Genomic DNA, 18,271 nt, shown 5'->3' with positions numbered 1-18,271 from the left:
TATTTTCATTAAGTTGTTGTTTGAGATTTTCACTAAGTTGCTTGCGATTCTCGTCTTGTCTTTCATTCTGTTGTTTCAAACTTTCCCTAAATTGTTTGTTATCTTCATTATTTTGTTTGTTTGATTCAAGAAGTTGTAGCAATAATGCCATCATTTGATCCGAGCCAAAATTAGCATTTCTATTCTCTGTGCTGTTTGATGGTGTACCTGCAATTGTCACGTTTTGTGTATCCATTTGGGTATTCTGTGATTCTTGAATTTGTTTCCTAATCGGATGTGCACTGTTAGTCACTACACCGGAATGAAATAAATCTATCGTACTCTGATTACACTGTTCATTTTCATTAGAAAAATGTATCTGTTCGTCACGTAACTCCTGCAAACCGGGTGTGTCAAGCTGGGCAGCGCTCATTGCAACAGAACGCCCCCCATCATCAATTGTCGTTAAATTAACAGAGGACACAATTGAATTCGTCTGTTCATCACTAGGATCAAAATCAACATTAATAATCCGCACACTCTGATTGTCTGTAAATTCAGGACTGTCATTAAGAGTGTCGCCAGTACTATCGGTGAAGTTATTTAAGTCGGTTATTTCACTCATTATACCTCGCGATGTACTATTAACAGCTTTTCACGGCATTTTTACACAAATCACAATTATTCACAAATGAAACAAAGACAATGCAAGATGCAACAAACACAAATACAACAAAGAGCAACTAATTGCCGATGATCTGTGGAAGAAAGAGTGACAAATTAGTAAATGCGTTGCGCCAAATGCTAATTTTATTAAGTAAATAAGAGCATATATATGACTACTTCTCAGAAGATTCACAAAGAAATACGATCCTGGTCTGGATGTCGCCAAGTGTAACCTCCCCACACAAATTTAGATAAATGAAAATAATGTAAATGGAACCAAGTGTAACCTCCCCGCAGAAATATTATAAATGAAAAATGAGAATGGAGCCAAACGTAACCTCCCAACAGAATAATGTTTAATAATAATGCAAAATGGAACCATGCGTAAACTCCCCACAAAATTGATAAATGAAAATTGACCAAAAACCACACAATAATATTAATTAGATAATGAACCATGAACCGTATCTAACATCTGAACAGAAATAATTAAACCTGATAAATTTTATAAGGTCAGCAGCGCTGACCTTCGGCCCTGTATTCTGAATAAAAAAACCAAAATTCTTACCTCAATAAAAACTGCATCTGTACCTGCTCTTAATTATCGACACAGCTTCGTGCAATGCTGGCGTATATATATATATATATATATATATATATATATATATATATATATATATATATATTGTTTCCTTGCAAGGAATGCATAGGAAAAATACTTTAAATTGAAATGAATGCTTTTTCTTCAAAAGAATGGAAAAATTCTTTAAATTGAAATGAATACTATTTGTTGTAAGGAGTTACTTTATAAAAAATTATTACTGGGGCATTTCTGTTTGAACAAATTAATTACAATTAACGTACATTACTAGATGTGCGCAATGCTGCTTCATTACCTTCTACAACAATACTCATCGTCCACCACAATCCTGACCAGAGTCGCAAGAAGAACACGCCACCGACGCATGCCGACTTCTGCTTGGTACAACTCGCTACTACTGTCGACTGACTACTCCCTCAGCCGACTCGCTACACACTAGCACTGTCGTCTCGCGTGGTGAAGCGCAGACTAGCAACGATAAATAACTCTCTGGTCAGAGATTCTGTCATGCCTCGCCATCGCTGGTAATGAATACATACGTGTTTCACTATCTGCTAGCTCTGTGTTAACGCGCTGACCTGTGGAAACGCTACAGTTACGGTTCGCGGTTCCAGCCTCGCTGAAAGTAACGTTTTTATCCCTTCTGTGTACGAGCTGCAAGCAGTCGGATCAAACATCGATAAGCAAATCATAAGAAAATACTTTCAGCTAACAGTGCAATGCTCTCTTTGTGCGTCTCTTTCATGTCTCTTTGTGCCTAGTGATCCGGTCTCAATAAGGCACAAACGAAGCTTAGCTTAGGTGGCTATGGCTATAGATGCTGGGTTTGAATCCAGGTCCAGAAAGACAACGTTGGTCATGTCATTTAAAGTTCACATTTGTGTACACGTAGGTGTTGATGTGTTACGAGAACAGTGATATTACTGGTGATTCACTGTTCATATTGAGATTTCCTTAGAGTGCTTGTTGCCATTAATCGCGTTTTTCTACTGGTTCGTCCAATATCCAGTTTCCAGAGCCACTCGCCGTTGAGCGACCTTCAGCACGTGGATGGGAAACCTTTTAGAGAGCGAGAAACTTTTATCCAATTGCTGTACAGCTTTGTAACTAGATATATTGTCTCAAGTATTTAATTTTGACTAAGGATTACTGTACGATATATCTAAAATAATCCGTTTTTTCAGAACTTTTGGAATGTCACTTGTTGTAATTAAAGTTAGTTTATGGGTGTAATGGGGTTTCTCATTGCTGAAAACGTATTTTCTAATATGTTTTGTATGGCGATATTAGTTGACGCTTAGACTGACTGCCATAAAGACCTTTGGTCTCTTAGTAGTCTCTTGCGGTACCCATTGTGTGTAGTCAAACGACTGTACCCCACAGGGATTTGGTGCTTAGAGGACCTGCAACACAGCTACGTTATGTTGGTTGCATTCGGCAGTGACCCACTTTTTTTGCTGTCAAGTGTACATTTAGATGTAAATTGTGAAAATTATGTTTCAAAAATAACAGATGCACACCTACAGAGGCGAAATGACACATAGAATAATCCTTTCAATGTTATTAAACATAGATTGATTCAAGCACTCCACAGCAGTGTGTATTCAGCTAGGAAATCTGAAGACTGCTGACATAAATTGTGTATCGCAGCTGTACTGGAAATAGTTTCGCATTTTAGCTGAAAAGACAGCCCGTCTGATTGTCAAACAGCAATCTATTGGCCTGACATGTCGGGACACATTCTATTCCATTCCGTAATTGAAAACGGAAACCGCGCATGTACGTGTACCTCACCTCTCATGGTAATGTACATGTGCGTCAGTGAAAAAGACCAATAAAAGGTGTTAGCATGTGGACGTAATGTGCTGTTCCAGTCTCTTCTGTACCTAAGGTCCATCACCGTTCCCTTTGGATCCCTACGTAATTCGGTGATCTCCGATACACACGATCGAACAGCAGAGGAGTGGTACTCATGCGTCAACTTTAGGTTTCAATACCTCCGGATGTAATTAACATTTTACAATGCAACGAACGGCACTGATTACGTATTTGTTTATATGTTCAAATGTGCTAACAAAACTAACGTGGTTCCATTTAAAAAAGCGTAGGTTTGTGTTAAAAAACATACTTCCGTGCATTTTTTTATGGTTTGTATTAAACAATTACACTAGCCCCTCTCCTCACGTTCGGTCTGTGGAATCGGTTCGTCACTATTTGATATGGTTTACGAAACATATCCAGCGGTAACGTTAGGTGACTCACACTGTGTAGTGCGCTGGTACTACTGCCGCGATGCGTTGCAGTGGCGGAGACAGAAGGACCACACTGGCCAGCGACAGCTCCTTCGCTGGTGGAACAGCAGTACTCAGCTGCCGTCGGTATTGGTGCTGGCCGCAGCTACCGAAGTCTTCTGGCGTCTTCGTCTCGAACAAATTTAGGAGATGACGTGATTCCTTGCATTATTCAATTGGTAACCACTGTCACAGTTCATTAGATTTTCCGCAATACGTATTTCAACGGATTCTTTGCTAATGGAGTCCCAAAAAGTTGTTGCTCTGGCCAAATTCGAAGTTTTGTCGTATTACACTGAATGTCCGTTATATCGTGCAATGATGATTACGACGATCGGCTGCAAGCCCGAAATCTTTTTGAACAGCTGATTTGCTGGGAAAATTTCTAATTTTACATGTCATTTCGAAGTGTTTATTAAAAAAAAAAGAATACTCGTACAGCGGCACAATCTGACTATGTTGTCCGCAGGAACTTTGACATAGGACGCAAGAAGGATGGAAATTTTCTCTGTGGCTAACAGTACGAGCATAGTAAAATATAAAGAAGTGCGTACCCATCTTTAAAGGAGATATGTTTTAGATGAGTGTTGATATCCTCTGTTAAGTATGCCTTGCCCTCACCAATGAGCAACACAGGAAACTATTTGTTATTGAGAAAACATCTGTTTTTCTTTAGAAACTCAATGAATATGAATATGTTCGTGATAACAGTGGACTGTTTCGTCCGTCCCGCAGTGAAATAAAGTCAACACTACACAATCCTATGATGCGTCATTCAGGCTTTCACAAGTCGGATGGCCTAACTACTGGTGCAATACTTGCGAAAGACGTGGATCCAGGTTCAAATCCTGGTCTGGCACGCAGTTTTTATTTGTTGCACACGATCAAGAAAATATTTGGTCTGCGAGAGCTTTGTTGCGTGAACGACAAACGATATTAGGGTCCAGTAAAGATATGTGACCTTGAGATGGTAGATAATTATTGAATGTTTATGGACTAGAGCGGTTTACTATAAATGAATTTTCTTGTCAGTGCCACTGAGAATTACTCAGTCATTATATCTAACGAATCCAAAACGTGATGACGGTAAATGGATTGAAAGAAGATTGCATTTCAGCGTATAATATATGCTGCTATATAATGTTATCGCAGTCAAGCGGTCGACATCACGTTCTGAATCACTGGAGATCCTTATAAGAAGAGACGTTGGTTAACCCAACATAAACTTTGGCAAGGCGTTCTGTATGTCTATTAAGAGACTTGCATAACCTAAAGGACATGATCTGATTTCTTGTTATTTAATTTACCTCTGTTCTTCGTTCTCATTTGTTTTATATCCGAAGTGCGTTTGATTAAATTTCTTTGTTGGAATATGTTTCCCTCTATTTTTCTGTTTTTTGAGATAGTAGAAAAAATGTTTAATATTATAATCTCTCACAAAACCGACCTCTAATCTACGATTTAGAGGTACGTTTTCTGTTGATTTTATACATTTATCATTAATTATTGTTCGATATTGAGATAACAACACCAGCTGGCAGTCAATACACACAGTGTTTCATTAATGTGTGTGTAAATGAAGAACTAAGGTTAGAGTACTACACAAAATGCTTGGGAAAATCATCTAAGTGACACACTAACTTCTCTCTCGAAATGTTTAACCCTAGTCTGTGCGGCTACATACCTCTCAGAACTAAAACAACCAACTTGTCTGTCTTGTCCCTGCACGAAGTCTTCACTCAGGCATCTCCTAGCGCGAAATATTCTTCCTGTTCTCCATACACCAGTCCCCATACAACCCCTCCATACCGTGTACTCCCCCGCTAAAAATGCTATCCAGCCTGTCACTGGCCGTCACTTTCACAGCCTCCATCTCAGCCCAGCTTTCGAGCCTATTACCGATTTTATGTAATGTAGAGATTTTCAGCTGTTTGTCAGTTGTTATTCTCTGCAGTACCGTTGAGTTAACGTTTACACAACTAGCAAAATATACCACGAGACATTGTAGGTATAACAGGCAACTAAGGTGCTATGGATGGTACGATTAACTATCCATTTTTTCTGAAGGAAAATAATGAAGATCAGAGCACAATGTCGCGTCGACAACGATCTCATTAGAGGAAGATCACACGCTCGGATTATGAAAGGATGGGAAAGGAAATAGGCCGTATCCTTTCAAAAGAACCATTAAGCCATTTATCTAGAGTGAATTAGGGAAATCACGGAAAAATAAATCAAAATTGCCGAACACAGATATGAACGGTCCCCCCCCCTCCCCCAAACCGACTCTAATATGCTAACCACTTTTGTCACCTCGCTCGTTTATTTTTGTCTGTACCATTTCCTTAACTTATGCTGAATTCTACAAAAGACATACTTTTAGGTAATGGTTGTTAACTAAGGGTAAAGATCCCCCCCCCCCATTTTTTTCTCCAGTGGTGCGTTTCCATAAGTCATCCACTGTATCAGAGTGGAAGTTCCATGTCTCTGTAGATAACTTGCAGTCTTAAGAACAATTGTCTGCTCTCTTTAAGTACTCAACATCTGCGTGCATGGTTTATCCTCCTCACTTTGGCTGTGCCAGCATATCTGAGCTGCTCATTGCTAAGTATTTTCTGTCGTAGGTCAGCAAAATAGGCAGCATTCAGCCATCCACTACTAGACATTCCTGATTCCATTCATACACCTGCAGCTAACGCTTTGTAGGCCGTTCCAACCAGGAAAAAACTTTACTCATAAAACGAAGCTCCTTATAGCTGGGCTGCATGGTCATAGCTAAGTGGTACTGTGTCAAGGTGGAATTTCACTGCATCGTAAAATGCAACGCAAGCGTTGAGTCTGGTAAATCTCTCACAGAGCAAGCTTTCCCGCTTCTCCAGGACTTACATTTCATACGTGGGGAAATATTTCTTTTTTTTCCAGGTGAACGCAGTAATTTCAAACTACAATTTCATACCTTTTAGTGAGACGTTCTACACATTTCGCGAAGTAACGTTTCCTGATATCCTCTCCCATTTTGTTGTACACGCTTCATTCTTTTAATTTTGAAACTTAAGCCACAGACGTTCCTAAATAGCACGTGTTACTGTTATGAATAAAGATCGATTAGAAAAATTAACTCGCACAAGTCTTACCGTGTAGTTTTCTGTATATGAGGAACTCTTCATTTCGACATTGTTTGGAGCGTGCTTTTTCCGTCGTCAGGAAGGGACTCCTGGCGAGTATGCAACCGCGTGTGGCAAGCGGCCGCCGCCGCCGTCGCCGCCGCCGCTTGGCCGCACGAGTAATGGAACATGACGCGCGCCAAGATTGATGACGTAATTTCATGCCGCAGCGAGGCGTGCGGCCGCTGGCTCGGTGGGAATGGGGTGGGGAAGGGGCTGTGACGCGGGAAAGACCACGCAGCCGCCGCCACAGAAATCAAAAACGAGTCTGCCACAAAACGCGCCGCAATTTCGACCTAATGCTCAAAGCCGGTGTGATACAAGTAGTATCTCTTCCACAGGCTCTGGAAGTCCAGCTAAATGTGATGAGCCTCATTCACTTTTCCATTTCAGGATTATGTGGCGTTCTCATAAGTGTTACTAATCTAGCAATAACGACGGTGGTACAGATTTCGTTAGCAAATCGCGCGTTACATCATACAGAGACATTTGTGCACATAGAGTCATTATTTTATACGTTAAAAGGCCGAGAACCCTAGCGCAGTATTACATTAATTCGGTAAATTAACAAAAATTTGGTAGCCCACAGTAAGTCAAGATTGAAACAAGGATGATCTTATTTACTTCTTTCGAAGAGTTGTTGATTTCATTTAATCACACACCACTTTTATGGTAGAGATATCATAAGTCTTTGCTCTGCGGATGAGATCAGTTACTTAAAATACAGAAATTAATAGTTGTGACTCTAGAAGTGACTAGGTGAACATCATTAAGAGATCCACACAAATGTATAAGACACTTCATGTCACGTAAAGAATTTCGGTGATAGTTACTAGCTACATTCTGACTATAAATATACAAAAAAGCTTCTGGTTAAAGTAGTGCCCTACAATATTTGGCAAGGGGCCATTATCTGAAAGGTAGCGTAATCGTAAATGTAGAGAGTATTGCTTATCAGATATTTTCAGTATCTTGCCAATCTGCAGCGTGTGGGAGACAAATAATGGACTCAGAATCTGTGGACGAATGTATTCATTTTCAGCTGCTATTTTATAACAAATCTGATTCTTCTCAAATGTATCCTGTATCGAACTAAGACTAACTCACTTGCGTTTAACCATTATTGCAAGGAATACGGAATAAATTTTGAGGCATAAAGGAACTGTCATGATACGTTATAATGTAAGGCATGTGGAATAAATTTTGAGGCATAAAGGAACTGTAGGAATACGTTATACTACGCAAGGAAATGGTTAGTGTATTACGACCATGGAACATAAATAAAAAGGTAATATAGATAAAAGAAATATACTACAGGAGATCCCATTAACTTTTCATTTCGTTAACGATAGCCTTGAAAGTTTGTCCTACATAATGGAAACCTAAAAGACTATCATACCAGACTGGTGTCATATAATTAATGCATCCAACAAATCTGTACTTCGTTCACAGTGGTGATATTCTTTACGCATGCTTGGTGAATACTGCCCTGGTCCCCTAAACAGGGCCAATGTATATTTTCTTCAGCATCTTTCACTTCATTACTTCGTTCAGCTCTTTTTGTTCAAACAGGTCACTGATGAAAACAAGGGACTGAGGATATATTTACGCAATTTTGTCTACCAACTACACTCCACCTTCGATTTCCACGAAACGTCATAATTTAGCAGCCTGAAGAGTATGACTTCAGTGTGCAACAGATCTCGGCTGTTGTGGCAGAGCCGGCCGCTGTGGCCGAGCGGTTCTAGGCGCTTTAGTCCGGAACTGTGCTGCTGCTACGGTCGCAGGTTCGAATCCCGCCTTGGGCATGGATGTGTGTGATGTCCTTAGGTTAGTCAGATTTAAATAGCTTTAAGTCTAGGGGACTGATGGCATCAGGTGTTAAGTCCCATATTGCTTAGAGCCATTTGAATTTGTTGCGGCAGAACGAGTCGCACGGTACTGTTGAGTGGAAGCTACAGAGGAATAGGTTACCGCCACATCATACCGACTTTACCTCCTCAGCATACAATTGCCTTTTATTCACAGTGTATGAGACAAGAGTAGCGAATTTCTGTTAAGTGTAGCTAACTCCAAGAGATGAACGTGTAGTGAGTTATCACGTTTGTGTTATTTGGTGATGAGAGAAAAGAGTGCAACCAAATACCAGAACATAGCCTACTCTCCTCGAACAGCACCAACGGTAACGCTGACCATCATGTCCCCATCCTATGGACAGGTAGCCATTAACAATGTCAATGAGTGAAAACCCACATCACAAGACAGTGTGGAGAAGTTTACAGCTTAATCCAGGACACATGGACTGGTTACCACGAAACTTGCTCAACGATCTTTATTCTACTTGCGAGCCTGATACTGATACTGATGGTGAAAATATCTGCTATCAACTGGATATCATCAGCTACCTGCAAATTCAGCAGCACCACTCGAACTTGCATTAGTGACGTCGGCTACAAAGACAACGGGCTATAGTAATGATCTTGTTATATTGTGAGAATCAGAGCCTCGCAGGCATGTGGCCGATCCGAGTTGTCTGCGCACAGCTGCGGTGAGCAAGAGAGGGGGCGAATGTCCTTCGCATAGGTCGTCGGAAATTTCCAAAGCTGTCCGATGCTGCCGCGCCTAATGGCACAGTCGAGTGAGTGCTTCTTCAGTGCTTCCGTGTTTCCTACTAATCGACCCACTCCAAGTGCAGCCGTGTGTTTTGTGATGTTAACAGCAGGTTACGTTTGGGACGATAATTCTCTAGTCTGGATGCTGTTATTCTCTTATCAACAGTGTGGGACGACACAGAATACTGCAGGGAGTCCATTATTCAGGTAAAATATTCTCGGGTTTCTTGCGGCGTCAAGTGGTAAACAGCTCACGAGCGTTCGCCAGAGATCTCCCCTGCCCTTGTCAAGAAGTTGACCGTCGTGTGGATGACGCTACCGTACATATACAGCAGCGCCGTTACCAGTGGCGTCTCTGGTGCTCAGTAACACACATTATGTGGTAATGTTTCGGTGGAGCGACCGCCACGCCCACTTCAACAATGGAGTCACAGTATCCCAGGCCGCAGACAGCTACAGTAGTGTGCCATTATCTAAGGTCTTGTCCATTATTTTGATCTCCATTGCTTCGTTTACGACGCTATCTCAGAAGCCATTGCTTCGTTTAATAACAGAAGTCTCATCGAATGCATTAAAGTGTCCATTTTCTAGTGCGTATTCCGCTATAGCAAATGTTTCGGGACAGGATAGACAGAAACACCTTTGAGCCGTTGAGCCGTGGTAAAATTTGCTGTTTTCAAGAACGTGCCGCAGCGCGTAGTGTGAAGCAGTCGCCCTCCGTTTCTGGAGGTGGCGACGCTGTGGCAATCGCAGCTTTGGTGTCTCCCTCTGGTGGGAAAGGGGAAAGGTAGCCTGTTCACGTGCATTTAAGGGGCGCTGTGAGCTCGGCAGTGTACTATGTTACTTGTCTGATTCCTGTGTATTTTATTAGCATTGCCAAACCTTTGCTTTATGTTTTAACATTCCACAATTTTCCGCCGTTTTAGAATTTAAGTCACCGCTTTATCGCCTGCTTTTATTGTTTCTTCTCTTCTTCATACGTTTTAAAAAGTCTGTAGGCTGCAGAGCAGCGTAATAAGCTGCTGCCAGCCCGCCTCCATCGGGGGGATCGCAATTCAATAAAGGAAAAAAAAAAACTCGGCAGTGGCTCAGTCTGAGTCTGGGCAGTTGGTCAGCCGGGTCAGTGTGGGGCAGTCAGTGTCTGTCTGTCGTCCGGAGTGCTAATATGTGTTAGGCCGCCAGTCTGCTCGAGTTTGTTCAGGAAATGGTCATTGGCGGTTGGATCGATCGGTTGGTCGGTAGCGCACTGGGACACAAGATGACTTGTCCGTCTTGAGCGTCGGCGCATGTGAGGTCGCCACGCCAGTCCAGTGGGCCGCGCCGTATAGCGAGGGGTAGTGGCTTCACGGCCGACACGAGAGCAACAGGAGTCAACCCACGACATTGCTGTATTCGGGGCGAGCGGCGACGCCGTGAGAAGGGAGATCGGAGCGCCTTCCTGCGTCCGTTGAAGCGGCAGGCAGCAGACGGTTCGGGAGAGCGTTTTCGGGTGCTGCGCCAGGTCGTCGCCAGAAATCGCAGTTTATTAAAAGTTAGGTGATTCGTGATATGTTGGTTCGTTCACTTGTTAAATTCTACTTGTTTTCTTCGTCAGTCTCTCGTCCCCAGCTTCCTCATGTGTCTCTCGTCCGCATTTGTTAGGCAGTTAGTGTCTGTCTGTCTGTCGGTCTGCCGTTCGTTAATAGCTGCCTCTGTAATGTTTGTCGGATTCGGTGTTAACGAATTTATTGCTTATGGTGTAAATGTCGAATTCCTGAAATATGGTTTTATCTTGCCTATTATCGTGAGAGGCGGTATATGTGTAATGTAGAGCATGTTTGTAAATTTTATGTAAGATTCCATTTCATGGGCTTTTATTTAAATGGTCATTTTAGTATATAAAGTTGACACCCTTCCCCGTAAGAGTTTTTTTTTAAAAACAAGTTGCACTTTCGGTGGCAAGTACATTTTTCAATGTGAGTGTTTTGTACCATTTCCATCCCTCCGAATGGGGTGCATAGTTTATGTGTTTGTGTGAGTTGTTAAAGTTTTTAGTTTAAAGTAATCCGGTGTGTTGCAGATTTGCACCAGCGTAGTCTTTCAGAAAAAAATGTTATTTCTGCCTCTGAATAAATTGTAATTTGATATTTAGAGGGTGCTTTCTGATTACAATTTTTAAATCTGAGCACTACATATGGCAAACATAAACCCTTCCTTGATTAAAATAGTACAACAGATGTATAAAGATAACATTTGCCAAGTGAAAGTTGGTAATAAACTTTCACAGAAATTTAGAACAAGCAAAGGCCTTTTACAGGGCTGTCCCATGTCACCATCATTATTTAAAATCTATATAGATATTAGCCTTAGAACATGGTCTCGTAAATGTGATAGTATGGGATTAGAAATAAGAGATGGAGTTTACCTACATCATTTATTATTTGCTGATGATCAAGTAGTCGTAGCACAAGATGGGGAGGATGCTAACTATATGTGCAATCAACTAGCAGTAGCATACAAAACTTGGGGTTTGAAGATTAATTACCAAAAAACAGAATACTTGACTAATGATTCAGATGAGCTATACATTGAGGGAAAGAGAATCAAAAAGGTAAACACTTTCTGTTATTTGGGATCCATTTTAGAAATCGAGGGAAAATCAGAGTCAGAAATCAATAAAAGAATTAGTAGCGGACGGAGGGTCATTGGGATGCTTAACTCAGTCTTATGGAGCAGGAATGTAATGAGCAGAACAAAAAAATTAATATACAAATCCATATTAGAGAGTGTGGTACTGTATGGAACGGAGACCTGGACAATTAACATGAAGCACATTAAAAAATTACAAGCTCTAGAGATGGACTTTTGGAGAAGATCGGCAAGAATCTCCAGGAAAGAAAAGATAAGGAACACCGAAGTAATAAGGAGAATGGAAATAAAAGAAAGAATATATGACGTAATGGATAGGAAGAAATTACAGTGGTACGGGCATGTACGACGAATGGAGGAAGCCAGAATACCAAAATTGATACTGGAGTGGGAACCGGAGGGGAGAAGAAGACGAGGACGACGTGTGACCACCTGGCTCCAAAATGTACAGCACACAATGAGGACAATGGGCGCAGAGGAAGAGGACACGCAAGATCGAAACACATGGAGAAATATTTTGAGAGTATAGTTTAAGAACGTTTATTGTTTGTATTGTCATTTCCAGGTAAATTATTATGTTGGAGATAAGCCTCTGTAATGAGGAAAAGCTCAAAATAATAATAAATAATAAATCTGTTTTTTGTTTAAAAAAAAGAAAGGGTTTTTGGGAATAAAATTTCCATTTGTTGAAATAAATTTGTATTCATCCGTTACCCACTGGCAACTACTTCCACGTTCACATAGTGTGATTAAATGTGTTAATGTTCTTGATGAATCGCTAGTAAATGAAGTAAATCCTTTAAGGAAATATTTTGAAAGTAAATTCACGGTTTAACCTTTCCTCTTGCATGAGACGCTCTTCGGAAGTTGAACATCCTGATAGTCGAAAAAGTGCCCACACTGACACGGTATTGTATATATTCTACGTGTTCTGAGACCTTCATCGTCTTTCGTAGGCTTCATTAGTTGACGGATCTTTGCTGTGGGCCTGAAGACCGTGTCAGTTATACGTCTCTTCCGGAGCCGGACAATCTTCTCTTTATTGAGCCACAAAACGGTAAAAACGCAAGCTTCCTCGTGTCGTCTTCGGAGGCCTTCTGGTTTCGTGACTTAGCTGAAACAGCTTGCGATATTAGTCTGTTGTTGAACCGTTTTCTTCCAATACTTTACGGAAGTGGCTCAGCTCACTCTGCCGGTTTCCGGAAGCAGTTAACCGCTTGACGCGCCTTGAAACCAGAAATTATTTTATAAATGGATATCGCCGCGAGAGAATGTTTTAGCACATAGCGTAGCATTACTGGAAAGAGACGTGGAACAGTATCAAACGCCAGTGGAAGCCGTGCGTTAAGAAGGCCAGCTTTTTAAGTTCCCTAGCCATCCTAATACGCTTCCATGATGAGAAGACAGTGCTAAGAACTGCCATCATTAATCATTTCCTCGACATTGCAATAACCAGTAGATTATTTCGCGTTCCTGTTTCGCCGTGCTGCAGGAGAGGCGCACTTCACCAGAAATCAGTCGGACACAAACAGTCTTGAGCTTTTGGCCGTTCACCTTCTACTTACGCCATCACATTCGGCTTTAGAGTGGCACTGTATCGACGCAGAAACGGTGACACAACTAACATAATCAAGGTAGGGTGCCATGTAGAAGTAGAAAGGGGAATTCAGTCGATTATCACGATGACAACGGGTAGAACGAAAAACTGTGGAACGTACCGTGATCAACATGACATCAAAAACTTTGAAGCAGGTGCCACCTCGGCACTTGAGAACGGGCTTACCTTTGCTTCTTCACCATGAAGTACCCATTTCGCCGACGTATTAATCTGTGCTGAACAAGCAGTTCGTAAGTTTCCCTTTAAATGGCCGAAGAAATACGTAGAGCAACGAGCCGCGTTATTTTAAAATACCAGTCACCAGCACCAAACTAGACTAGAACCAAATGCAATGGCATCCGTGCTCTCCGCAACTATCCTGCCAGTTGACAAGATCAATGCTGCTGTTCTAATGGGACTAGATGACTATGACGCGAAATTCCAACTGATACTGGGATGCTGGGGGGAAGTCACGCACCGAAAGCTGCCTAGGAACCAGGCGGTGAGGAACACCTCCGAACGTCTCAAACGGCTATGGCGGCAAGAGAGAACCTTCTCCCTCAGGTACCCAGTCCACCCACGTTCTACTTTCTGCCTGAGGTACATGAGAAGGATTAGTGTTAAGGCCTACAGTGAGCACCATTAGATCGCCGATCTATAGACTTTTCAAATCATTTGGTTAGCCTGGCTCCGACGGACGATGGAGACTAAGCGAACCATATAAAGAATACGGCGGACTCCATCGATCAAATTAGACAACTACAAATTTTTGATGGAGGTACTACGGTTAGTTCGAAGCGGTTCTCCTATTCACGTATGTGCCCATTATAGACTCTGTAGACCAGAAGTCCCGATACTTTGACATCATCGCGGATACCCTGACTTTATCGTATTTCTTACATGGTGGGGAATATTTAAATGAAACAAACGGCGTCGCCCTGTTGAGCCCTTTAGGTCCTGTTGTAATCAGTTTCTTAATGCAGCATTTCGGAGATCGCCTTGGATGTGACTCCTGTAACGCTAGTTGTTTTTGTCGTTACGTTGACAACACTTTCATCACATGGACTCATGGACAAGAAAAGCTGGAAGATTCTTGGGACACATCAACAATATCCACGAGCACGTATATTTCATAATAGAAGTAGAGAAAAACGGTTCCTACTCGCTCCTGGAAGTTCTCGTCCGCCTGTAACCCAAACAGTGTCTCAGTCACAGCGTTTATCCCAAACCCACCCACACGGATCGGTATCTCCGCGCCAGCAGCTACCATCACCCAGCACGGAAACGGTCTGTTCTGAGGATCTTGGTAAAACCAGCTGAAACCGTCTCAGATATCGAAAAACTGGGAAGGGAACTGAGCCACTTCCGTAAAGTTTCCAAGAGAAACAGTTACAACAACAGACAAATTTCGCAAGCACTTTCATCTTAGCCACGAAAGCAGAATGCCTCCGGAGAAGAGGAAGAAAATATCGTTTTTAGAAGTTTGTGGTTCAATGACACGAAATATTAGCCGTCTACAAAGAGTCGTAAAACCGGCACAGTCTTCAGACCCCCGGCAAAGAGTCGGCAGATAAGGAAGCCTATGAAGATGAAGGGCTGAAAACACCAGGAATATACCGTGTGGAAGTTGGCAGTGTTCTGCCGGTCATAACGTTCAACCCTTTGAATAGCGCTGCATATAAGATTAGAGGCGTTTCTTTCTATGCTACCCCGAAAAATTAACTGTGACGGAACATGCATTGGAAAATGGAAACCGAATTGCATTTGACGAGACTTCTGTTATTAAACGGACCAACGGCTTCTGGAACAGAGTAATAAACGAAGCAACAGGAATCAAAATATCGCACAACACTCTCAATAAAGACCGTACTTTGCAGGCCGACTACGGCCTGGGATCCTGTGATTGGCGAGTAGAAGTAAGCGCAACGGTCACGCCTTCGAAATAGTATCATACATTGGTGTGGGATTGAGCACCAGAGACGTCACTGGCAACGGAACGGCTATATGAGTACGGCGGCGGTATCGCATGAGAGTCAACCAACTGAGAGTGACGGAGGATATCTCTGCCGAAGGCTTTTGGGCAGTCAACCACTTGACCAGCCTTGAAACCCTAAAATATTTTATTAATTAATACCACCGCGAAATCACGCATTCGTACGGGTCATTACTTGCTCTCAGGTGACAGGCGGAAATGTGAAGAGGTTACGATGTGCTTGGCGCACAATACCGCGATTGTCTTTTCCGCTGATCAGACGTTGTCGACCTGAACGTTTACAAGGAGTATGTGAGGCCAAACTTTCCCATGCAGCCAAAATTCGGGCCACTGTCACATATGAATGCCCTACAAATCTGGATTTTACACGACTCGAGCTGTCGACCAAATGGAGATCCACAATGAGGCAACTTTCAGACTCTTTCAGCTGCTGATAACGCTGTCTGATACTAGTACGTTGCATTTCTACGCTCTTAGCAGTAAACACTCAACATCTGACGCTATCCACAACCCTTGTGTATAATAGTTGGTCTGGCAGCAACACAGAACCAGAAAAATAGTGAAGCGCTGTGGCAGCCATTATATCTGTCCCAGAGAATAGCAACTGGTCATTTATGTACCCACTGTGTACGAGTAGAAAGCTGCAATGACTTCCAACCGAGACTCTGGGGATTGCCTTTTTCGTGACGCAGCGCTTTTATTTGAAACATTGTTAATTTATTCGCCATCTGCAAAATAAAAAACGACACGAATAACCGACAAATTTAAAATCCAGCGACATTTATTGCTCCAGGTCTTTTATCATTTATTACACAAATGCATTTCTAATTACTTTTGTATTAACAATTTTTTGTGACGTTTTGGGAGAACAACGATCTTGTAAGCTGCATAAATTTAATGCAAAAAAAAAAAGGTTCAAATGGCTCTGAGCACTATGGGACTTAACTGCTGAGGTCATCAGTCCCCTAGAACTTAGAACTACTTAAACCTAACTAACCTAAGAACGTCACACACATCCATGCCCGTGGCAGGATTCGAACCTGCGACCGTAGGAGTCGCGCGCTTCCAGACTGTAGTGCCTAGAACCGCTCGGCCACCCCAAATTTAATTGTACAACAGTCAAGATGGTATTGGTTATTTTATTTAAAATGACTGGATACGGCCCAGTCGTAGAACGTCTTCAGAACAGTAGCATCAGCTGAAGTAGACTATGTGTAGAGCAGTCAGCAGACTTCAATCACTGAAATAAAATAGCCATTGTGATCTAGACAGTTTTTCACTAATTTCATACTTCTGAATTATTAGTTTTCGGAACATTTTCAAAGATCTGATCAGACAAGTTTTAGATTTCGAAAGTTTGTGCCATAGCAAAGAAACTGCACTCTGTGCACGGAGAGAAAATATCGGCATGTTATAGCTTTTGAAATATTTTTTATTTCTGACTGACATAAGACTATCAAAACACAATCGTGTTCTTCTACTTCTTCTGTTTCCCGGGCCTTTGTCCCTCATCGGCGCAAGGTTGGCGTTGTTATTAGAGTGTTTTCAATGGTTAGTTTACGTGGTGGCCGGATGCCCTTCCCGTCACTACCCCTTTTACCCTCTGAGGACGCAATATGTGTACCCCAACTGTCTGCATACTTTGTTATTCTTGTGGAAGTGAGCGTAAGTATTCGAAATGTTTGCGAGCCGTCTAGCTGACGCTGAACTTGGATAACAGCCCGGTATTCACCGTACTGGTATTTTGAAAACGGCCTAAATACCACGTCCAGGCATGTCGGCACACCGACCGTCACCGTTATTAAATCGGTCGGATTGGAGCCGGGTCCAGCGCACCTCCATGTCGCAGAAGCGACGCTTTAACGCAAACGACTATCCGGGCACTTTTTCGATTACATTCATCTTCAGCAAAAATTGATAAATCATTGATTCTCCTCTGTTTCTTGACAAATAACACGGTTGTGATTCCATGATGGCGTCATGTCGCAAATTACGTTCATAATAAATTTTCACATCTGTAGTTTGCAACAAGCCTCTCTTGGTCATGACCTACCTGAAAAATACGAGTAACAATATGCCACTATAAATGCAGTTGTTGCAGAATTTCGGAAACAGTTTTCCAGTTACCTCCTGATAGTTTCTGAATAAAATATTTGGCAGCGTGCTGCAATATTGGGATCACTTTTTCTACTCAAACTCAGTTTCATTTCCGAAATTTTTCCATCTTAAAGTTCTGTGTTACTGCTTAGATGCATGTCTGATAGAAAAACTATTCCTCTTCAAACGGAAATCTTACTCAGAGTCAACCCCAGAAACACTATCAGATGACTTTGGACGCCAATAGCAAACCAAACCCGTTTTAGGAAAATCTGAACTTAGAGTATGTTGATGTTAGTCATTAGCAATCATTAGTCTCGTACCATATCGCCGAACTCATTGCGTGATAACCACCAGCAGGATCTAGCGACCGAAAACCGAGGTAGCCACATTTATTCTGCTTTTTGGGCACGATGATATCGTTGTTCGCGTTCTCGCTCTGGTAAACTACAAACGTAGCTAATTTCCCACAGACTCAAAATGTTTCCCAGTTCATTTATGCGGTCATGGCTAAAGGTTTCTTTATGGTACGAATGATGTTAAGAAAAGTCGAATAGACATTTTGTAACAGATTTGAATCCGTTTCTTATTGCCCACATATTATTCCTTTATTCTAGGTCTAGTTCATTTGGCATTGCTTTTC

This window comes from Schistocerca americana, chromosome 1, assembly GCF_021461395.2.
Source record: "Schistocerca americana isolate TAMUIC-IGC-003095 chromosome 1, iqSchAmer2.1, whole genome shotgun sequence".
NCBI classification, from domain to species: Eukaryota; Metazoa; Arthropoda; class Insecta; order Orthoptera; family Acrididae; genus Schistocerca; species Schistocerca americana.
The sequence above is the reverse complement of the archived record's forward strand: the minus strand, read 5'-3'. Positions refer to the sequence as shown.